Source organism: Canis aureus, chromosome X, assembly GCF_053574225.1.
Source record: "Canis aureus isolate CA01 chromosome X, VMU_Caureus_v.1.0, whole genome shotgun sequence".
NCBI classification, from domain to species: Eukaryota; Metazoa; Chordata; class Mammalia; order Carnivora; family Canidae; genus Canis; species Canis aureus.
In genome coordinates this window covers 113,674,419-113,699,605 of record NC_135649.1, presented here as the reverse complement: position 1 = coordinate 113,699,605, position 25,187 = coordinate 113,674,419, and the positions used below count along the sequence as shown (strand labels likewise).

The window sequence follows — 25,187 nt, the reverse complement described above, 5'->3', positions numbered from 1 at the left end:
TTGGAGTGGTTGGTTCAAGTGGCTCTCCCATTCTTGGCTAGGCTCGCTCACATGTGTGGAATGGCTCACTGTTAGTTGCTCTTGGCTGGCTGTGGCTTGGGTAAATGGGGTGATTCAGATATGCTACATGTATCTTTCATCCTCCTGGGTATGTTTTTATGGCAGAGGCAGAGAAAAGGGAGACAGCAGAAACATACAAGGTTTCTTGAGAACTAGGCTCAAAACTGGCACGCTATTGCCTGCACCACATTCTCCTGGCTAAAGCACGTCACAAGACCAACTCAGATACAAAAGATGGAAAAATACCTTCTGTCTCTTTAGTAATAGAAATGGCAAAGTCACGTGGTAAAGGGTATGGACACAAGAAGGGGAATGCAGGTGAAAAACTGGGGCTCCTGACAGAATCAATCTGCTAAATGTATATAAACACAAGGCCTTTAAAAAGTTGTAGTTCAATATTAAGGTCCCCATGATAAATAATAAATCACGGCATGCTGACCCATAACAATGAAAAGTCAGAGAGCTTTGGGAAAACCCTAAAGGTTTATAATTATCTGTATTGACCCATTCCATGCTATTGCTGACAAAGTTGTGGGAATCTAGTTAAATTACTGGATAGCCTGTGTCTCTGTATTCTTTGGTGTTCTCTTGGAGGGATATTGGGATTTCTTGTTCTTTTTAGACAATTGACGGTGACAGGTATAGACAAGGGAGATCATTCAGACTAGGGGATGGTGAACTTTTGCTTTAAAGGGCCAGATAGTAAACATTTCAGGTTTTGTGGGCCAGACAGTCTCCATCACAACTGCTCAACTCTGCCCTTTTAGTGCAAAAGCAGCCAGAGACCACATGTAAACAAATGGGCTTGCATGCATTCCAGTAAAGTTTTATTTTAAAAATCAGGCAATGAGCCAGATTTGGCTGATGGGTTACAGTTTGCTGACCCCTAATCTAGACTTTCATACTTTGGTGCCAATTCCACGATGCTTATGCAAAAGAGAAAGAAGAGAAAATAAAGACTTCTAAATTTGGAACAATATAAATCAAGAACATTGTCTTGTAGTTGTAAAATATGGCAGGGTATACCAGAAGTTACTGGAAGGGATAAATAAAATGGATTAGTAAATTCTCACACTAGAGAAAGGTAAAAAGCATACCTGAATACCTAGACTTTGGAGAAAAAGTGATTTTTCTGCTTTATGCCAGTAGTTTGAAGCTCGTGTGTCATGTTGTTCAGCTTTGAGTTTCCTTGTAAAATCATACAATGTACTCTCCCTGGTACCCACATGTCTCTCTTTGGGCTGGGAGGACTGAAAATGAACCTGGAATATCTTGGTGAGCATACAGTTTTTAAATATCTGGAGATGATGACCCTTAAAAGGGTCCCTCTCAGGCATGCCGTGACAGATTGAACATCAAAAAGTCAGGGATGATTATGCTAAATTGGGATCAGCTGAGCCTGTGGATGGTATTAAGTCCAAATTGACACTCTCAAAAGGCAAACAATAAATATGGACTCAAGGGAATGTTCTTATTGCCTATCAGTTTGAGCAGATTATTTGTATCCAATTATCAAAACAGGAAGAAGGTAGAGGACAAATAATTCAAATGAAAGAGTAATATGGACCACTTCAGTTTGTTTAGTGGCTATAACACTTTCCTTTCTTTGGGTAGTTTGAAAATTTTTTATGCCTCTCATGTGAGCTACAAATTAGCATATTCCCATTAGTCATGTCGTCTCTCCATGGATGTCTCAAACATAAATCCAAAACGGAGTCATTAAATTCTCTCTCTCTCTCTCTCTCACACACACACACACACACACATTTCTTTTCCAGAGTTTCCCATCTCTGTGAATGAGCCACCATCCACTGAGCTGAGCTAGCCACCCTCCACGTCCAGTTGATTTCTGAGTCCTGTGTACCTTCCTACTTACATGTCTCTCAACTTTATCTTCTCCCCATATATACCACTAACCTGGTTCAAGCCATGATTTTTCGTGACCCAGACCACTGCCATGGCTTCCTAACTGGTCCCTTCCATGAAGTTTTGCTTCCCTCCTGCACATTCTCTGTTCTCCAGTTACATAAACACAAACAGTCATATCAGCATCGTTTAAACCCTTTGATGCTTCCTAAATCCTTTATAACAAAGACCAGTTGCCTAAACTTGGCTCATGAAGCCTTCCATGATCTAGATGCAGCCAATCTGTTTTGCCTGTTCCACATTATCTTTCCCCTTTGCCCACTCTGCTCAGCCTTTCTGAGCTGTCTTGAATACACCAGTGCTTCTATGCTCTCGCACTTACTGTTCTCTCCCCATGCCCATGTCTCCACACTCATCTCTTTTCAACTTCCAACCCATTTCCCTGCTTCCCTCTTACACTCTCCTTCCCTTTAGAGGGCCTTTTCTGTCTTACCAATCTATATTGTAGGACTCAAGAAGGTAGAGGCTGCTCCTCATGCACATACTGTTGCATTTCTAGTACCCAGCACCACTCTCGGCACATAATAGATGTTCCATAAATCATTGTAGAATGGGTAAATTAATACCTGAATTATGTTGCTATGTGTGACTTTGGTGGGAGGTATCAAATTTCTTTCAGATAGAAAAGATGCTCAACATCACTCATCCTCAGGGAAATACAAGTCAAAACTACAGTGTGGGGAAGCCCAGGTGGCTCAGCAGTTTAGCGCCACCTTCAGCCCAGGGCGTGATCCTGGAGACCCGGGATGGAGTCCCACATCGGGCTCCCTGCATTGAGCCTGCTGCTCCCTCTGCCTGTGTCTCTGCCTCTCTTTCTCTCTGTCTCTCATGAATAAAATCTTAAAAAAAAAAAACCCACTACAGTGTGATGTCATCTCACATCTGTCAGAATGGCTAAAATCAACAGCACAAGAAAAAACAGGTGTTGATGAAGATGTGCAGAAAGGGAAACCCTCTTGCACCATTGGTGGGAATGCAACCTGGTACAGTCACTCCAATGAACAGTATGGAGGTTCCTCAAAAAGCTAAAAATAGAACTAACTTACAACCCAGCAATTGCACTACTAGGTATTTACCCAAAGAATATAAAAGTACTAATTCAAAAGGATATATGCACTCCAATGTTTGTAGCAGCATTATTTATAATAGCTAAATTATGGAAACAGCTCAAGTGTCCATCGACTGATGAATGGATAAAGAAGATGTGATGTATATGCACAGTGGAATATTACTCAGCCATTAAAAAGAATAAAAACTTGCCATTTGCAATTACACAGCTGGAGCTAGAGAGCACTATGCTAAGCAAAATAAGTCAGAGAAAGATAAATACCATATGATTTTACTCATATGTGGAATTTAAGACACAAAACAAACAAGGGAAAGGGGAAAAAAGAGAGAGAGAGAGGCAAGAAACAGACTCTTGACTACGGAAAACAAACTGATGGTCACCAGAGGGGAGAAGGGTGAGGTACCCCAGGAATGTTGTATATATTTCTACTAATTTGGGACTATAAAAAATAGTAATTTCCTCTTGGTTCAAAAACTATTTTTTCATTTACAGCCTGATGGGATTTATGAAGATACAGACTTTTTAATTTCTCTGTTTCTTGTCAGAAATCACAGACTTTCTTTCATTGTATAAATTGAACTACAGGGATCCCTGGGTGGCGCAGCGGTTTGGCGCCTGCCTTTGGCCCAGGGCGCGATCCTGGAGACCCAGGATCGAATCCCACATCAGGCTCCCGGTGCATGGAGCCTGCTTCTCCCTCTGCCTGTGTCTCTGCCTCTCTCTCTCTCTGTGATGATCATAAATAAATAAAAAATAAAAAAAAATAAATAAATTGAACTACAAATAAAAGATATGGTCTGCCAACATGTGGAAAATGAACTCTATATTAGTTACATACTGAAGTAGAATGATAAAAAAGAAAATGCACAAAACTAGTTTTCAGAAAGGCCACATTAGAATCCTGTCAACACCACCTCTACGATATATAGCTACATGGTAAACTTATGAAACCAGAATCCCTAAAATGTAAGCTTCATGAGAGCAAGCATCTTTTCCTGTCCATCAGTGTAGAACAGTACAATGCCTAAAATAGTGCATTGCACAACAGATAGTTACTGCCCAATAATTATTTGTTTAACAAATGAAAAATGAAGCTTTGGGTCACATCACTCTTTTTAGTTTCAAGTTGCTACAAAATGAGGTAATATTAAAAATTCTGAAAATTACTGGGACAGGTCAAAATGTTTATAAAGATTTTAAATCTAGAGATAATTGCACAAGTTTAGATGTCGTTATTGATGGCTGTATGGCTTCCCTCTAATACCTGTAATCGGAATATCTAATTTTACTGGAATATTTGTTTTATTACATATGGGGGTTTATACCCTATAATTGCAGTAAATGATTAATGTTCTTTCCTTCTAAGTGCATTATAAGCTTGAAATAAGATATGAGATTACATATATGTAACACTCATAATTTGAAAACAGTTTGTGTTAAGAAAAAAAAATAATTTTGAGTTAGTGGTAAATCCAAGGGAGCCTGATTTCACATGGAATAATTTCCAAGACAAGGACACATTTGTATAAAACTTCACAGTTTTTAGACATTCCATATACATTATCTTATTTAATTTTTGTAGTAACTGTCTTATATGTAGATAGTATTGTTTCTACTTAACAGATGAAGACAATGAGGCAGAGAGAGTAAATAAATTGTTCACTTTCACACCCTGGTAAGTGACGGGTGGGCCCTGCCCTTGAACCTGGATTTTTCTGCCCCCAAATGCTTTGCCAATTACATTTTATCGCTGTGAAGAGTTTAGGCCAAAATACGAAGTTGGAGGGTGTAGTCTCCAAGGCTGCTTTCGTTTCTGACACCAGCCCTACGTTTCAGGGGGCTCCTCAAAGCACCCTCAGTTTCAATAGTTCACTAGGACTCACAGAGGTCACTGAAAGCCATTATACTCGTGGTTATGGTTTATCATAGGGAAAGGATACAGACTAAAACTAGTCAAGGGAAGAAGTGCATAGAGCTGAGTCCAGAAGGTTCCAAACACAAAACTTCTATTGTCCTCTCCCTGTGGAGTTAGGATATGTTACTTTCCAGGTATCGATATGTGAGTACTGCATATGGAGTACTGCCAACCAAGGAAGCTAACTCAAACCTCAGAGTCTGGAGTTTTTATTGAGAGTCCATTATATAACCACGATCAATTATTTCATTGCCCACATGGTTGATCTTAGTCTCTAGGCCAACTGCCATCACATGACCCAAAGTGCACATCCTATGTCACAACATCAGTTTTTCTGGTATGGCCAGCCCTCATCCTAAATCACTTGCTAGATTATTCAGTACGACTCAAGGCACCCAGGCAAACAAAGACACTCCTATCAGGCACATTATAAGAGCCCGGAGATTACCTCCCAGAAAACGGGGCGAAGGGCAGGCCTTCTCTTCAGGCCAGGCCAAATTTTTTTTACCTCAGAACCATGTTGGAAAAATAGTATGCCTAGGATAGAAAGATTTGGAAAATGTAGAAGACAGCTGGCAAATGCGTATGTATATACATGCGCGTCAATATGGCTTGTTGGAATCAAAATGTGAATCTTGATTTGGTTTTACGGTTAAACTCTCCTCTGGCCAGGGCAAATGAGTTGGGAAATGTGAGAAGTCCCAGATGAAAAAGATTTTATCATTGCCACAGTTCAGATAGGGCTCTCATAACTCAGAAGAATGGGTACAACTGTGGGAAGTGATAAAAGCATGAAGCCCATTGTTTGGGGGAGGAAAGTCGGCTGGTTTATGGTTTTTTTGTTTTGTTTTGTTTTGTTTTTGGTTGTTATTGTTTTTGCTTTTAGGATATCTTAGTTGTTTTCAGTTTAAAAAATTGATATCCATTATGAGACCAGCAACAGTCAACTCCTGGGGCTTTTTGCTAAAATTGGTTTTGATACCTTAAAGAATATTGATGACATTTTAGAGTAGAACAGCCTAACAGATCCAAAATAAAAGCTTTCTAAAAAAGACTTTATCCTTTAGCTTTATCAAGAGGCCAAAAAAGACATAAAAATGAGTTCGGCTATTAGACGTAAAGGCTCCAGTCATTTCTATTTATACAACTGCTCAGCTTTATCTAGCATAAAATAAAATAGAAGGAAGCAGTACCATATATCTGAGTGAGCCGGGTGATGCATACTAATTCCTTTTGGCTTATAATTTATCTTTCTTTGGTATAATTTTTAACCACTTAACTAGATGATGACTGTTTCTGGTGTCTGGAAATCCCAAGCTATTCCTTCCCATGCCCTCTTCCCAATCATCACCCCTCAGAAACCCCCTTTTCGGCTCCTTAAAAATCTAAGATCTGTTTCTTGGATTTTGCTGGGAAGAAGGCGAATCTACGATTACCAGAGTGAATTAGTTTCTTTTTTTTTTTTTTTAAGATTTTATTTATTTATTCATGATAGTCACAGAGAGAGAGAGAGGCAGAGACATAGGCAGAGGGAGAAGCAGGCTCCATGCAGGGAGCCCGATGTGGGATTCGATCCAGGGTCTCCAGGATCATACCCTGGGCCAAAGGCAGGCACCAAACCGCTGCGCCACCCAGGGATCCCACCAGAGTGCATTAGTTTCATGTATTACTCCTCTTCCTAAGAGCATTTGCAATTAAGAGAATATCATGGGGATGAAATTTTCTAGTTATGTTTCCTATCCTGGGTTTATTAGTTAGGATGAGCAAAGTTCTGCTGTAGAAACCTCTAAATTTCAGTGCATTCACACAGTAAAGGCAGATACCTCATTCAGGGAACAGATTCATGTGGGTCGGGGGCTTCTCTTGCCTTCCTTTCTTCCAAATGCTGACTCAGGGACTAGTGACTTTTATTTTGCAACTCTGACATTTTAGGGTCCTTTACATCTAGCGGTGTGGATCTAAGTATGAGAGAGGATGGAATAGATAACCTGCTCTTAGTTTCCTGGGACTGGATGTGATACACCTCTACTCAGGCTGCATTGGTCAGGATTAGTCACAGAGAGCATGACAGCTGGAAAATATAGAAAGCAAAATGAGATATGTTTGGGGGTTAGAGGGAATTTTAGGAATCTACAAATCACACTAGCAGAGAATTAACCACTCCACCAATAGGTGAGCCCAGTTTGTATCAAGAGCTCAGCAAGGTGGCTCTGTCAGTTTAAGTGTCTTCACTGCTGGTTTCAGCTCACGTCATGTTCTCACAGTTGTGAGATCGAGCCCCGCATCGGGCTCTGCACTCAGCACAGAATGTGCTTAAGACTCTCTCTCCCTCTCCCTCTGCCCCCCCGCCCCTCGACTGTGTGCTCACTCTCTCTAAAATAAATGAGTCTTTAAAAAAAGAGTTTGGCAAACCTGTACTGTGACTCTAATGCAAGCTGAGAATTGTGCTAGGTTATGGGCATGCACACACACACACACAGTGTGGTTATTCAAGAAAATCACGGTTGAGTGAGGGAGGCTGACAGGTATACCTCTAACTACAATGTAGTATGACATTTTCAATAACAGACATATGTACCAGGAACATTTGTACAACGTGTAACTCTTCAAGATTGCAGTGTGAAAGTGAACATGAGAGAGAGCTTTCCAAAGGAAGTAACCTTGGGAAAGGTGCTGAAGGAATTCTGCAGGCCGAGAGAGGGGAAGAATAGACCTGGGAGGCAGAGTTAACAATGTCAAAACTGCAGAAGCAACTAAGAATGTGGTGTGTTGAAGAAGCTACAGTGGAATGCAGCAGGTTAATTCGCAGGTGGAGTGTAGTAGGACAGGAGGCTGGAGAGCTGGGGAGGGGTCAGCCTTTGTGGGTTCTTCCTTTTAGCCATGCTGACCTGCTTAGAGTCCTGGGGGCAAAAAGAACCACACAAGTGTTCTTGGCAGGGAGATGATCAGTGTCTAAGCCACTCCTGAAAGCTTAAAACATTCCTTACCTTTACTGAGCTCTCACCACGAGCCATGCACAGGGTGGAGCATTTTGTGGACATGACCTTGTTTCATCTTCTCAGAAGCCTTATGAGGTATCATGATCACCATTTCCAGACGAGGCAACCTGAGGAACAGAGCAGGCCAACAGTTTGCCCAGAGACATACAGTTAGTCCTCGATGAAACCAGGGTTAAAACCCAGGCTATTGCTGGAATCAGATCCTTTTATCTAGACCATAGCTGTCCAACAGAAACAGAACTTGAATTATATTTATATTATATGTAAATATATGGATTATATATTAAGAAAGTTTAAATTTTCTAGTAGCCACACGAAAAAAGTAAAAAAAAAAAAGTGAAATTGATTTTATTCTTTCATTTAACCCAATAGAGCAATAATATTATTATTTCAACTTGTTATCAATATAAAACATCATTAATTAGTTATTTTACATCTTTTTTCCATACAGGGTCTTTGAAAGCTAGTATTTTACACTTGCAGCACATCTCCATTCAGACTAGCCAAATTCCAAAATATTCATCACGTGTGGCAAGTGGCTACTGCATTGGACGGCACTAACCTTGAAGGATTATTTCTGTGGTTTTATTCTGTGAAGTATTTACTTACTTTGGAAGCACAACAATTTAGCTAAAGGGTACTAAGATGTCATAAAGCTAAATGTCCCTGTTTTCAGGTGGTTTGATTGTAATCGCACATGGAGATTCTACAAACACACATTAAACAGCTCAATTTCAGACGATTTTCCCTCTCACAACTTATTCCAAAGTCCTTTCCTCCTCATGGCAGTGTTCAGTAGTAATTCTCCCTCAAATCCTAAATTAGCACATCTGGCACTGAGAGGTGTCATGGTTCATTGTCATGACTATAAATGACAGATGGCCTGTTCGAATGCCACATGCAGAAGAGACCAACGATCTGTCCAGTATCTCTCCCAAGTCTGATTTCCTCAGAGTGATGGTAGGGGTTATATATGCCCAACATGTTTTGAATGCCAATGCGGAAATTCTAGCAATTCCAATTAGGGTCAGCATGTTGCACTCAGGGGAGGAACATCAAACATGGATAATTGAGTTTCCCAAACAGGGGATGACCTCACTGTTTGCCCTTCACAAATACACACACTCTCTTAGTCTATTTAACTAACCTCCTACCTAAATACGTCTTGTGGGAAGAGAGAGTTTATATAAGGCCATTGAAGGGTCTCTCTCAAGGCCCCTGCCTGTGTCAGACTTGATTGTGCCCATTACATACATTTATTGAAACCTATCCATCTGCCATTCTCATGCCAACCAAGATAACTCAGCCTGTATTTTGAAGTGCACAACATGTATGATAAGTCTGTCTGTGGGAAAACGTTGTGGTGGTTTATATCGCCAATGGAGTAAATTTTATCTCTTTCCAAGTCTCTAATTTAATAAACTTTCTGGAGTTTCTATGAATAAAAAATTATCCTGGATATCGGGAGTTGACCCAAAGTAGCAGAGCACAGTGGCTAAAAGTTTGAACCCTGGTTTGAGATGAATCGAAGTTAGAGCTGCAGCTTTCTTGCTTATTTAATCTTGGAGTGAGCTATTTCAACTCTCTAAGCCTCAGTTTCTGTATCTATAAAATGGAGCTTATGATTGAACCTACCTGGTAGAGTTGTCAGAAGTTAAGTATGAAATACAGAAAGCACGTAGCTTAGCAGCTGGCAAAAAATAAGTGATTGATAAATATTCTCCCCTAATTGCCTTTGTCTGTTTCTTTCTATGGTTATCATCTTCTTGTGGGAAGGCAGACACATAAATATCTGTAATGAAAACCATAGGGCAGCAAATGCTGGTTGTGCTGTGAATCAATGCTGGGAAGGTAGAAGAACTACTCATTCTGATGATATTTTAATGGAGGTGGTAGCATTTGCCTAGAGCTTTGAAGCATGAAGAGGGAGAGAGAGAGAAAAGAAGGAAATTCTTGGCAAAACTACAGATAGTGGAAGTGTAGCACATAGTTCAGAATATCAATAGGACTGGTGTATTGGGCTATTGGCTTTGGTATGGAGAATAATTTGGTTCTCAGTAACGGCTTTAAATATAGGACCGAGAAATTGAGACTTTCTCAATAAAGGTACAGACATTAATCATTTGTGAGACGGGCAATCAAAATACAATGTGTGTTTCTTTAGAACGATAACATTGAGGGCATTGTAGAAAACAAAATTAAGATAGAGACCATCTGGGCATCTTCAAGACATGGCTGATATTTAAGATGGGTCATGAGGAGTTAAACTTCTTTTTTAAAAAATATTTTATTTATTTGAGAGAGAGAGAGAGACAGAGACAGAGAGAGACAGAGTGAGACAGCGCACAAGTGGAGGGGAGGGGCAGAGGAAGACGGACAAGCAGACTCCCTGCTGAGCAGGGAGCCCGATGTGGGGCTCCATCCCAGGACCCTGGGATCATGACATGAGCCGAAGGCAGACACTCAATTGACTGAGCCACCCAGAGGCCCCCACAAGTTAAACTTGTTGACTTGACTTTCTAGCCTCACTCACTACTAGTACAAAGACATTCTCAATAAAAAGGAAACTGTCAGTGATTTTTTTACCCTGTGTATTAATTATCAAGATTTGAAAGATTATAAAATAGATTTGGAAAACAAGACCCAATTCTAAGACAATAAACAAATTGAAGATCTCTTGTTTTCAGTATCTAGTATAATGGTAAACATGTTGCCCTAATGGTAAGAAAAAAAGTGTAGAGGGCTGTTAAAAAATTCCAGTGCCTGTGTCCCGCCCAAGTCTAGTTACAACAGAATCTCTGAGTGTGAAAACCACAGACCTTTCTTAGGTACTTGAAACAAATGTGGATGTTTAATAAGCAATGATTTATGGTTTATGATAATCTATATACAGTGTTGCACACTGATCATCTAATTGGTTCAAGTCCCTACATGTATGCTTTGTAGACAAGTGACTTATCAAGGAAAAGTTCACAATTCCAATGCCTCTCCACATGCAATTCTTTCTCTTCCATGATGATAATGAGAGATCACCAGAAGCAAAGGGATATCAGCCTAGTGTACTGCTTCTAAAATATTCTACCAAAGTACCCATTGTGGCAAAAAACAAAAATTAAGAAATCTATTCTCAGGGAACTAGCAGGCTTATTATTTTTTTGAACTAAGGCTTCTGTGAATATTACATTTGCACAGTATATTTATATTTGCTTAACTTGAAAAATGGCATCAGAGTAAATTCTATCAAGTAAAATTAACATGCCAGAAAAATGTACCCACGGTTTTCCTGTGGTTTCTCATATTGCTTGGTACTCTCTCTGCTTGACATCTCCGAGAACACGTTTGTCAGTTTAAACAACATAGAGAGCAAAGAGAAGGTTTAACTCAAAATTACCAGACTTGAAATTTTAAATACTACTAATTAGTTAAGTGGCCTTAGTAAATAACTTGACCTTTCTGGATGCACACACACACATAAACATACACATATTAGGATCCCTGGGTCGCGCATCGGTTTAGCGCCTGTCTTTGGCCCAGGGCGCGATCCTGGAGACCCGGGATCGAGTCCCACATCAGGCTCCCGGTGCATGGAGCCTGCTTCTCCCTCTGCCTGTGTCTCTGCCTCTCTCTCTCTCTCTCTCTCTCTCTCTGTGTGTGACTATCATCAATAAATAAAAATAAAAATAAACAAAAAAACATACACATATTAAATGATATCTGGGGGCCCCTTTCATACTAAAAACATTCAACATGGAAATTCTGTATGATCTTATAAAAGACTAGAAGTCAGAGAGTTGTATAGTCATTAAAGAGTTAAAACAGGAAAATCTATGAATGAGAGGGGTGTGTGTTTATGTGTGTGCATATTGTTTCATTTATTAATTCTTTGGGAATCTGTTATGTAGAGATGTAAATTCACTCAAAGTTTGGATATCTTCTCTTAGATCAACTTTAAAGCTCACATCTTATTTTTTAGTATAAGTTTACACACAACACTATGTTAGTTTCAGGTATACAACATAGCGACACAACATCTCTATACATTATGCTATATTCACCACCAAAAACTTACATTTTTATCTATTTGCTAATTAGTTGCTTTTTCAAGTGGGTGTAGTGAACAATTTCCTTACATTGTGTTTCGATCATGTATTTCTGCATACAAGCCATCCCCAAATACAGTAGCTTAGAACAGCAATAATGTATTACTTCCCACCGGATCTATGGCTTGACTGTGCAGTTGCACTGCCCTAATGAGAGCTCACTGCTGGTGGCTCTGCTTGGATGGCTGGGCCTCTCCCTTCACATGGTCTTTCATGTCTGCTTCTCCATTATGGCCTCAGGGTTCTGGGAGGGAAAAACCCAATGCACACACATGTGTGGAGGCATCAAGCCTCCACTTGAATTGCATTTGCTGATATTCCACTGGCCAAAGCAAGGCACGTGGCTAAGTCCAGAGTCCAAGTGGCAGAGGATTACCCAGGACAAGACTTCTGAGGGGCATGATTCATTATTTATCAATCTACCACAACTTCTTGTCCATTTTGACAAAAGTGGGAGACAACACTGTTTGAATAGATCTGCCCTACGACCCAGCAATTGCACTGCTGGGGATTTACCCCAAAGTACAGATGCAGTGAAACGCTGGGACACCTGCACCCCGATGTTTCTAGCAGCAATGTCCACAATAGCCAAACTGTGGAAGGAGCCTCAGTGTCCATTGCAAGATGAATGGATGAAGAAGATGTGGTCTATGGATACAATGGAATATTCCTCAGCCATTAGAAACGACAAATACCCACCATTTGCTTCGACGTGGATGGACCTGGAGGGTATTATGCTGAGTGAAATAAGTCAATCGGAGAAGGACAAACATTATATGGTCTCATTCATTTGGGGAATATAAAAAATAGTGAAAGGGAATAAAGGGGAAAGGAGAAAATGTGAGTGGGAAATATCAGAGAGGGAGACAGAACATGAGAGACTCCTAACTCTGGGAAACGAACAAGGGGTGGTAGAAAGGGAGGTGGGCGGGGGGTGGGGGTGACTGGGTGACGGGCACTGAGGGGGGCACTTGACGGGACAAGCACTGGGTGTTATTCTATATGTTGGCAAATTGAACACCAATAAAAAATAAATTAAAAAAAGAAGAATGCTACAAAGACATTCTCTCTTCAAAAATCTCCCTTTGAAAAAAAAAATAAATAAAAATCTCCCTTTGGATGCATGCAACCCTGATGTTTATGGAAGCATTATCAACAATAGCCAAATTATGGGAAGAACCCAAATGTCCACTGACTGATGAATGGATAAATAAGATGTGTGGAGTATATGTATATATACTATATATATATACCACATATATAAAATGCAGTATTACTCAGCCATAAAAAAGAATGAAATCTTGCCATTTGCAGCAATATGGACAGAGCTAGAGAATATTATGCTAAGTGAAATAAGTCAGTGAGAGAAAGACAAATACCATATGGTTTCACTCATATGTGGAATTTAAGAAACAAAACAAATGAACATGGGGGAAGAAAAAGAGGCAAACCAAGAAACAGACTCTTAACAACAGAGAACAAGCTACTGGTCATCAGAGAGGAGGAGGTGGGGGGATGGGGGAAACAGGTGATGGGGATGAAGGAAGGCACTTGCTGTGCTGAGCACTGGGTGTTGTAAGTGTGGGCTCAGTAAATTCTACACCTGAAACTAATATTACACTGCATGCTAACTAACTGGAATTTAAATAAAAAGTTAAAAAAAAACTCCCTTTGTTGTGTTACCAGAGAAACCACATTCAGAGTTTCATTGCATTTGGATTAAGGCCGGGGTTCTCTACTAGAGCTCATTTCAGAATTATTGTGATATTTTCTCAAACGACAGGTACCCAGCTCCCCACCAAAGCAACCGAATGAAATCATTCCGTAGTTGATTCTAATGTACATGTGTCCTGGTTAAGGCTGACTGAGTCACGAATTTCATTTTTGGGAACAACGGATTAATGTGTGGGAGACCAAAGCAAAAGTGAGAGGCCAGGTCCTTGGGGTGAGAGCCAGACTGTAAGGTAACTCACTGGGGTTTCTGATTCCTCCTTTTCAGGCCCTGCAGAAGTGGTGGGGCTCCTTACTGTGGAATGTGGGAATTGTTGCCAATGCTAGTTTTGTTCTCCAGTCTCTCAGCCCAAACCAAGAGTTTCATTTTAATATTTTGTTACAAATAATTTAAAAGACTAGTCCTTAGGAAGTCAGTAATCCCTTTATACTGGATTTTAGGTAAGTACCACCAGGGGAACAAAAACAGTTCCTTGCTGATGTGGTTAGGGCTTACTCTTGTTGAAGGTAGCTAATATTATAGATTAGCATATAATTTATCTCATTTATTCATTTAAAGTATAAAAATTCTTGAAGGGAATAAAACATACTAATGAGATACTCATTGGTGATTAGGGAAAAGTAATACCAAATTTAACACCAAACTTAACTATGATCTTATTTTAACTCCAGTTTGTCTTTGAAAGTTGAATAAAGTAGTTTATTATGAGTCTTTTCCTAGTGTTTCTCTTGAGATGTTGGAGCAGCACGTTGGCTTTCTCATCTCCCTCTGCTAGGTGTATATTCGGTACACACGCTCTCGCTGCTCAGGGGTGAGAACTTCCTTGCCCTTCTAACTTCCCTATGTCCTCCTCTCTAGTCGGCAAAGGCGAGGGGAAAAATAGCAGGCCTCATTGTGACTTTCCGGGTCTCAGGGTGAGAAAGTAATTTACTCAAAGTAATTTACTCATCAAGAGATCACACCTCTTCTTTTTATTTTTTTAAAGAAGCTTCCATTGGCATGCATAATTTTTATAAATGCTGACTTCAATCACATGCTTAAGATTATCTATTAACCATTCAAACAGGAACCTGGCTCCTTTTGAAACCGGTCTATTTTTAAAGGGCTACACCCCCTTTTTTATTTTTGGACACTGCCTTTGAAATTCATTTAAAAATAACCATTTCCAAATGAGCAGGTAAAAGCATTGCTGAATGCGCTGGATGATGCAATTGGAGACAGGAAACTCTGAGGGCTTTTTACACTTGCACGACTCAGTCATCATGCAGATCACACAGATGCCTGTCGAGCAGAGAAATAGCACTGATTTGATTCATAAGACTGGACCTATAATTCTGGCTCTATCATCAATTATATTTGAAGTCTTGAACATGTCATTTCACCATGTGGGGATTTATCTTCACATGGTGAAAATAGGGTGGTGGTGTACTAGTTTATTTTGAAAGTGATTACCAGGTCTAATAGTTGACAATTATGAATACATTGTACTTTCATTGATACTGATTTGATTCAGGGTCCTGTCTGAGGTCATAAATCTTTTGGTAACCTTCTCAGCAGTGTTTGGGATCTAAATTTATTTTAAGAAAATGCTACGCAAATGTTTTTTTTTTTAAATAAGGAGATTGAAGACTGTTTTTATGCAGCAGGAATTCTTTATTTGATGCATTAATAATTTGCAGACGTTGGTTCCTGAAACCTAATCTGTGAACCCCTGTGGGATTATATATTCTCCAAAGGCTCTCTTATAAATTACCATGATTGAACAGTTAGGAATCTACATGTTGATTCATGACCAGACCAGATAGGTTAGCAAATTATTTATTTGCTGTATTCTCTGAGACAACTGCAACCCTTCTACCATCCACTAAAGCATTCTAAATGTAGGGGATTGGAACAATCACTAAAAAGATGCCATTTGAAAACGTTCTGAGGCTGGGCATCTCCAACTTTAATACACACAAACCACTTGGGGGTCTTGTGAAAATGCGAGTTCTGAGTCAGTAGGTCGGCCACGGGGCCTGTGATTCTGCATTTATGGCAACTTCCCAGCTAAAGCCAATGCTGCTAGTCCACAGCAGCCCTCTGAGCATCGAGGCACTAAGGGACTGGGTGAAACGTATGTGGATTCCATGTCAATTATAAGTCAGTTTGCCCATTATAAAGATAGATAGGCTGTACACCACTTCCAAAACACACTACCTGAGCTAACATAAGAAGGATCTCTTTCCAAATGGCACATCAATAGAATGGCATGTTTCAACTTTAAATATTCATGACTTGTCTTCCTCTTGTTTCTTTCAAGCTTTGACATTTACTTAAGTAATTACTGTCACTTTCAAATGGCGGCCCATATTTTTGTCCTTTGTAAATCCTCCTATGTTATTATTCATGCTTTGTTCCGTTTCCACTCTTGGAAGCTGCCTTTATCGGGTTTGCCAGGTGGATTCTGCACATATCCGGAATTAATCTCCATGGCCCATCAGAGTGTAGCCAACTTCATTTAATCAAGGGAAGAACCGGAGAGGGAGACAGTGACTGGGAGGAGAGATTGGGAACCTGATGACCGCTGCAGCTTATCCTGATCAGACAAAACAAAAAAGCCACTTTCCGCTCACGTCTTCTTAGAAGTAGCAATGCCAGAATCTTAATGTGTTTTGCTAAATCCTTTGCGAAGAGTTATCTTCCAGACGTACAGATTGACATGTTAGCTTCATGCGGTCTTTGTTTCCCAAGATCATCTATATTACAAATTATTTCAGAACTGACAAATTGTCCTCCTCTTTGTGAGTCCATTTGGGAGCTGAGTTGTGGAAGACACTTGGAGGGAAAGGGAAGTGACTTGTGCTCCTAATTGTGCTAAGATCTCTAAATATATTATTAATCCTCTAAGCCTATTTAGTGTATTTAACACATAGCCAGTTATGCACGAATCTCGTATGAATGGCTGATTTTTTTTTTTATTCAAGGAAAAAGTCATTTTCTGATTAAGAGGTGCTTCCTCTTTTAATGAAAAGTCTTTTGGTTCTGCTATACAGAAATAAATCATCAAAGCTCTCTCAGTAATGGCTGTAAATATTTTGTACTTGTGCACTTTTAAAATAAAAGTTGAAGTCATTTTCAAGTCGATCAATTAGTCTTTGCCAAGTTAAGTACATTTAGGTATTAGCATGCTATTGCATAATGCAGTGAGCTGGCGGATCAGAAAGTAATCAGGCAAGTTTAAAATGCTCATAGATTCTTTGTTTTCTGGCGACCTTGAGGCAGGCAATTAGCAAATACTTTACATTTTCATTTTTCAGGTAAAGAAATCCAGAAGGGATTAACTAAATCCACGATCTTGAGAGAGTCCGATGGGCAGTGGAGAAGCTACTGTTTTCTGATATCTGTCAACTGTAGCAGCTGAATTTTGGGGAAAATTATATTGGAAAAAATGACATCTTGATAATTTTTCCTTACTACTGGTAATATGCGTTGCTTTTTCTGCTGGCAGGCATTATGCCTCCTTCTTTTCCCCAAGAGACAGAAGAGCACTCCTCATAAGCAGTTTTCTGTTCTGTAGCTCCCTACTGTGGAGTCTGGGCACCCTCATGCAGTAAGCTGTAAAACACCTGCCACCCCATTGTAAGGGACAGAACCACACACACACACACACACACACACACACCCTTTGAAATCAGAACTTTCAGATTCTGCCAGACTTCATCTGGATCGAGGTTGTGTGTGTGACGTCAATGAGTGTGCCTGTTAGGGAGAGCGGGTTCTCTGTGAGGTGTGTGGACGTCTTGCCAGGAGGCGACTTTGGTGCTGATGCCCGACTCCTCCCCTTGGGACTACAGATCCATCCTGGCACACATACGCAGGGGAAAAATATAGCTCACCATTTCATCTACTCAGGGGCAGCCTTTTCTGGCAGCTTCTGGGCCACTTGAGGTGAGGTCGGCCACCTGTGTGTTTGGGAACAGCACAGAGCCGAGAGAGCACACGGGGCTACTGCTCAAGCTGCCCTTCGCTGGGCTCATTTCCATGTTTCTTTGACAGCTAATCTTTTGAGTCCTCCTTTCCATATAACCTCTCAGCTCTTGAAATGGCTGAAATTGAATATGTTTACCTTATTTAATGTGATGGGCACTATTAAGAATTGCTCATATATGGTTAATCTTCTTTCCCCTTGACTCAGGTCATCATGTGAGATGTTTTATTTTCATTTCTGAGTGATCTAGTGCTTGAGATTTGGCACTGCCAGTTGGTCAAGTGGTCAATGATCTGTAAAGCATAACAATTTACTAAGGAAGCTTGCTATTTACATGGGCTCTTAATGCACTATTGCCGGGGGTAGGAGGTGTGGAGCAAGGAGGCATAGTATCTTTTTGCTCTGTGATGCCTCTCTGTGGTGAGCATACTAATATTGGAGAAAATTATATTGGAAAAAATGATCTCTTTACAATCATTCCCTAATATTGATTCAAATACCAGTGAATACTATCTGATAATAGAAAGAAAACTCATGGGGCACCTGGGTGTCTCAGTCAGTTAAGCATCTGATTCTTGACCTCAGCTCTGGTCTTGATCTCAGGATTGTGAGTTCAAGGCCTGTGTTGGTCTCCACACTGACTGTGGTACCTACTCAAAAAAAAAAAAGAAAAGTTGGGGCACATCTGTGGCTCAGTTTGTTAAGTGTCTGCCTTTGGCTCAGGTCATGATCCCAGAGTCCTGGGATTGAGCCCCCCATGTCAGGCTTTCTGCTCAGCTGGAAGCTTGCTTCTCTCTCTCCCTCTGCCTGCTGCTCCACCCCCTGGTTGTGCTCTCTCTCTGTCAAATAAATAAATAATATCTTTAAAAAAAGAAAGAAAACTCAAAAAAAAAAAAAAAGAAAACTCATTCATTCTATGATCTTTGCCATCAGAGATTAGGGGTTTTATAAAATGAGGCCTAACTTGGGAAATATAAACTTAAGTATCTATTCTGTAAATGGAATAATGCCTTGTCCACATTATACCCTTGAAGTGGTACTGGTGGTGTCACTTCAAAACTAGATGATTAGAATTATAGTCCAAATTGTCATTTATTTTCTTTATGATCATATTTAAGAACTTTTTGCCTACTCGTAAGTCATAAAAATGGTATCCTCTGTTTTCTTCCTTGCTCTACTTTTACATTTGTATCTACATTCTATCTAAATTAATTTTTGTGTATGGTGTGGGATAGTGGGCAAGATTCATTGTTTTTCCATTTGGATATTTAAATAATCCAGGGCCATTTATTAAAAATATCCTTTTCCCTGTTGACCCAAGGAATCAATTTTGTCATTAATCATGTGACTCTATATCGCTGGGTCTGTTTCTGGACTCTCTATTTTGTCTCAATGGTTCCTTTGTCTCTCCTTGTGCCAATACCACATGGACTTAATTGCTTTAGCTTTATATAAGCCTTGATATCTAGTAATGTCCTCCAGCTCTGTGCTTGAAGATTGACATGGATAAATAAACTGGACAACTTAGAATAAATGGGTAAATTTCTAGAAACATACAATCTTCCAAAACTGGATCAAGAAGAAATGACAAATCTGAATAGACTGATTACAAGTAATGAAATTGAATCAGTAATTTAAAAAACTACCAGAAAATAAAAGGCTAGGACTAGATGGATTCATAGTTGATTTCTACCAGACATTTAAAGAAAAGTTAACACCCAGTCTCCTTAAAATATTACAAATAATAGAAGAAGAAAGAAAGCTTCTGAATATATTCTATGAGGCCAGCATTATTCTGATACCAAAGTCAGACAAAGACACTACAACAAATGAAAACTATAGGCCAATATCCCTGATGAACATAGATGTAGAAATCCTCAACAATAGTAGCAAATTGCATGCACCAATACATAAAAAGATTATTCACTACAATCAGGTGGGATTTATTCTGGGGATGCAGGGATGGTTCAATATTCACAAATCAATTGATGTCATATACCATATCAACAAGATGAAGGATAAAAATCATAGGATCATCTCAACAGATGCAGAAAACGCATTTGGCAAGATTCAACATCCATTCATGATAAAACTTTCAACAAAGTGGGGTTAGAGGGAACATACCTCAACATAATAAAGGCCATTAAAAAGGTAAAAAAGGTACTAGCCAAAATGATGTGAGCAGAAGAGATTTGTGAAATACCTGGCTTATTTGCTTTGAAGGAAAGGAGCATGCCTTCCAAACTGCTTCTCTTGGAATATATACATGATGGTGGGAGTTGGAATGGCACTCAGATGATGAGATGGAAGCCATGGTTTGGAGATTACAGAGCAACACTATGGGAAGGGCCTGGATACCCCACACTGTAGATTTGTCTTATCACTCTGGATGATGTTACAAGGGGAAAAATTAATGTCTATCTTCTTTAAGCCACTGATATTTTGGTGTAATTGTTAGAGAAGATGAGCCTATATCCTAATATTGACTTCTGCCCAGCTTTATTGCCATATTTTCTACAACTTCCCACCCTATTTGGTGATCCTTGCTTTGTAACATCTCTGTGCCCTTATATGTCTGCCCCCATTCAACTACTGGGATAACTTCTATTTTTTTAAGATTCAACAAAAGTCTTTCCTCTTCTGGAATCCTCCCTCTCTGAGGTATTTTTAAAAGGTCCCTTGGTTTCCCATAGCATTCACACTGTGCACTGATCTATTACATTGTGTTGAAAATGGTATTTGCTTGTCTGTCTTACTTTAACATGTCTTTTTTCTCAACTGTCCCACCTATTCTCTTGCTGTGGGTTCATATAGGGCAGGATTGGTCTTTATCATTTTATCCTGGGTATTTAACAGTGGGTGATAAGTAAATTCATGTTAAATGAGTAAATGAATGAATGATTTCTGTGCACATTTGGTGAGTGTATATGTTCTTGGGATGTGTTTTGTGTCTTTTAGAAAGCAGCAACAGGGGTACCTTGGGTGGCTCAGTTGGTTAGGTGGCTGACTATTGATTTCAGCTCAGCTCATGATCTCAGGGTCCTAGGACTGAGTCCTGCATTGGGCCCCACACTCATCAGGGAGTCTGCTTGTCTCCCTCTGCTCCTCCATCCACTCACTCATGCTCTCTCTCTCTAAAATAAATAAATAAATCTTAAAAAAGAAGGAAGTAACATAATTGAATTCAAGCATTTGTTAAATTATGTTTCTGGTCTATTTAGATATTTTATGTATGCCTCAACTGAACTCTGGTTGGAAAGCTCCCTTTTTTATTCAGATGAAAGAAATGGAAAAGATTTCAGAGGGGAAAATGACTTAAATGTGAAGTATTATTTTGATTTAAAATAAAAATCAGCTGCCTAGTAAAATCTCAGATTTTCCTTGATCTCAGGAAAAAACTAAGTATTTCTATACTTATTATACTTCTACAACTTTTTTTTTTGAGATTGCCTATAGCCCAAGATTTCTGAGTCATTCATTGGCAAAAGGAAAGTCCCAGTGCCAGAAGATAGCAGGACCTAGGATTGTTACATTTAAAACTTTCACTTTCTATTGTCTTTAAGTGATGGCTAATTTGCTGGGCCAAAGGCAGAATTGAAGATGCTTAGTTACATATATTTCCTTTCTGTCTACCTAAAACCTCAAGATTTGGTTTAAGAATCCCTTTAATGTATACTTTCAGTTAACTGATCCCTTTTAAAAATAATGATTTAGTGTTTTCTAAAGAGCCTATGGTCATTAAAGAGAACATAGGCAATAGTTAAATAAAGCTAATAACATTTAAATTATCCCTAATCTCAATTAGGAAATTGACAGAATTTATGTACTAATTATGGAAAATGTAGACCATATAATTACATAAAAATCATATTATTTCTAGACAGAACCACTATTACTATTTCTTCCTACATATACACATGTACACACTGTACATACACACATTTTTAAACAAAAACATAAAAATATTGTACATGTTTCTTAACATACTTTTCACTTTTTAATATATAATGAACATTAACATTTCCCTAATTCTTAATTGTTCTTTCACAGTATTATTTTAATGGCTTTATTACATTCCATTGAGTGATTATATAATAATTAATTTACTCAGTCCCCACTTGGTGTGTATTTAGGCTGTTTCCAATTTCTTCCCTCACGAACATAATTTTAGCATATACCTATATAGCCATAGATTTTCAAAGCCCTGTGATGTTTCCCCCCTCAGGATAAATTCCTAGAAATAGATTTGCAAGATCAAAAGATATACAAAATACAAATTAAATCTTTTCATATACATTACCAAATTGCCTTTTCTGGATTTACTTTAATACATATATATTGCTTTTCATTTATAAGCAATGTGCCTCATGAGCTTATTCTGTCTCTTTTTTTTTTGACTTCCTATGATGTCTGGAAACCCTGAGGGACATGGGATGTAAAGAGCTGTGGCTGTGCTACTTGCTGACTGTGTAAGCAGAGGCAAATCCATGTCACATGCACACTGGTGTCTGCCTTGCTGGGTTTCATCTTTACAGAGAGGCCCCTAAAACCACCCTTTAAGCCCTTGTTGTGGCCCTTTGGGAAATATTCAGCTCAAGTTTCAAATGTGAAGTCAGGTGCCATGTCAGCCGTGGCTGAAAGGGCCCATTGCCGGTGTTTCATTTTTAAAGGCTGGTTGAAGTACATGCCAATGTCAGACTTCTTGTCTATTCCTGAGAATCAGCTTTTTTTTGTTTGTTTTTGTTTTTGTTTTTTTTTATTTATTTTTATTTTTTATTTTTTTTTGTTTTTTTTATTTTTTTTTATTTTTATTTTTGAGAATCAGCTTTTTTACTGAGTGTACTTCACACATGGCAATGTTCTCACAATATGTGCTATATAAACATTGCTTAAGAAAATCACTGTGGGGGGCATGTATAATGGTTACTATAAATTTGAAAGGCAACATGAATACATTATGGTCATGGTCATCTTCTCCTTATTATTCTAGCACAGTGCATTGCTCATAGTAGGCAGTCAGTAAACATCTGTTGAAAATTGAGTGAATGAGTGAATGAACATTGCCTTGTAAAAGAGTTTATGTATGGTTGTAGTACTTTAGAGTCTAGCCATGGCTGGGGCATAGTCACATACTTCTTGAGCCTCACCTTAGTCTGCAAGAAGATACGAATAGAGCTAGAAATGTGAGTCAGAAAGAATATGACTATTATTACAAATATAACAGTTTTGTCAATTAATTGTGAATAAGGTGAGTGGGATGGCCCCATTAGTTTAAATAATAATGATAATCATAATGACCCTAATCCCTTAATCAATCCCGAAACTTTTGGTGTTTACTTAGGGGATCAGATTGGCAACAAATCTTGTGTGACAAGAAATAAGACTAGGTCCATTAGGGAGGATCAAAAATTTCTTTGGAACCCTACCTAATCTTGGTCTCTCTCTCTCCCTATCTCTCTTATATACACACACACTCTTTCACACACACCACTTTGATGCTATGCAGATGTTAATTATTTGGCATTTTTAGAAAAGAATCTGTATTCCTTATCTATTGCTGCATAACAAATTACCCCAAAACCTAGTGACTTGAAACAGTAAATATTTATTATCTCACAGTTTCTGTGGGTCAGGAATCCACATACGGCTTAACTAAGTCCACTGTCCCAGGGTCTCTCAAAAGGCCAATATCATCTCAAAGGCTTAACTTAGAAGGATTTGCTTCCTAGCTCACTCATGAAGTTATTGGATCCATGTTGGACTTACAGCTTCAGCTCCTCATTGTCTGTTGGTCAGAGGCCTCCCTCAATGTCTTGCCAACTGGCCTCTCCATAGGGAATCTCTAAATATTATATCTGGCTTCATTATAGTGAGCACATGAAAAGGCAAGAGAAAGAGGGCAAGATAGAAGGAAGTCAACGTGATTTGGAAATTTTGTTACTTCTAACTGAGGAAGTAATATCACATCACTTTTGCTGTATTGAATTTTTAGAACAGCTAAGTGGACCATAAGTGGTCCAGGAACACTCAAATGGAGTGAGTTATACATGGGCATGAATACCAGGAAGTGGGGATCCTTGGGGCCATCTTAGAAGTTTGCTTGCCATAGAACCCATGAGGGGGAGTGGGCATGTCTTTATATCCACCCATCTGTTCATCCATCTCTTTCTTTCTTTCTTTCTTTCTTTCTTTCTTTCTTTCTTTCTTTCTTTCTTTCTACCTACCTACCTACCTACCTACCTACCTACCTACCTACCTATCTACCTATGCACCTCTATCAAGATTCCACTAGTTAAATAGCTCCTGGGCAATATCTGCAGCCTGGATTAGCTTTATAGATCTTTATCTCCTCAAAACTGATTATTCATTCCACTATTTCCTCATCCTCTGTCCTCCATAGGTAACATCTTGTTCAGTATCAGATTGAGACTGACGTTATGGCATCATTATCAGCAGCAGCAACAAGACTAGCAAAATTTTTTTTAAGACTAGCAAAATTTTATTGGACAAATTCTCTATGTAAGTACCACCCAAGGACATTAAGTTCATCCATTCATTTTTAAAATTTAATGACCATTTATTGAATGTCCTCCACCTACTCTATGCAAAGCACTTCAGAGATACAAAGATGAATGTTTCATTAAATGTTTGTCTAGTTAAAGTCATTAAAAGAGGTCCAGAGCCCATGTTCATGGGGAGACTTTAGACTTGTCTCATGAAAGAGGCTGCCCAGTTTGGTCACCCCCACACAAGCCCTTCCTCCAACAGCTTTCCATGGTAATGCAGCTGGACCGACCTCCACAGGCTGTGTTGGAACCTTGGGGGTAAGCCCATGCTATCAACACAGCCAGCTAGAACAGTGATTCTCAAAGTGTGGTGCTGGACCACCAGCATTAGCATCATCTGTGAACCTGTTAAATAAAGATGCATATTGTCAGGCTCTTCCCCTGATGCCAAATCAAATTTCTAAGGTTGAGGCCCAACAATCTGTGTTGTGAGAAGCTTTCCAGGTGATTCAGATTAACAGCTACTGACACAGAAGATCCCCTGGTCTTTATAGGTTCCCCCCAACCAAGTTCCCCGCCCTCGAGTCCCAGAGATAACTTGGATTCAAATTCCAAGGTGGACTTAGCCCCGAGCCCCCTAAAAATTCTGACTTGAAATCATCCTTTCTTCCGTTGTCTCTCAGCTGCCTGCTGCGTCTCCATCTTTTTCCCTTCTGCCTTCTATGCACTCTATTGTATTTCTGTACAGGCACTCTTGCTCTGGTGTTTAAGTCACTGCCAAATAAAATTCAAGAAGTTAGCCATCTCACTATGGAGACAGATGCACACATAATCAAAGCATGGTCAGAGTGATATAAGTCCTAGTAACGATCAAAGTGGAGATAAATGTTGGCAGAATCCAGGGAAAAAG

At 39.3% G+C, this 25,187-nt stretch overlaps 1 protein-coding gene across 7 annotated transcripts in view; it reads right to left on the bottom strand.

Annotated features, from left to right (window-relative positions):
• Positions 1-25,187, bottom strand: part of LOC144308047 (uncharacterized) — a 404,506-nt gene that overhangs the window by 75,968 nt on the left and 303,351 nt on the right. For all 7 annotated transcript variants that reach the window (XM_077888199.1, XM_077888194.1, XM_077888198.1 and 4 more), the window contains one exon: positions 7,958-8,076. The gene's annotated coding sequence lies outside the window, so the exon portion shown is untranslated. The remainder of the gene's footprint in view (positions 1-7,957; positions 8,077-25,187) is intronic.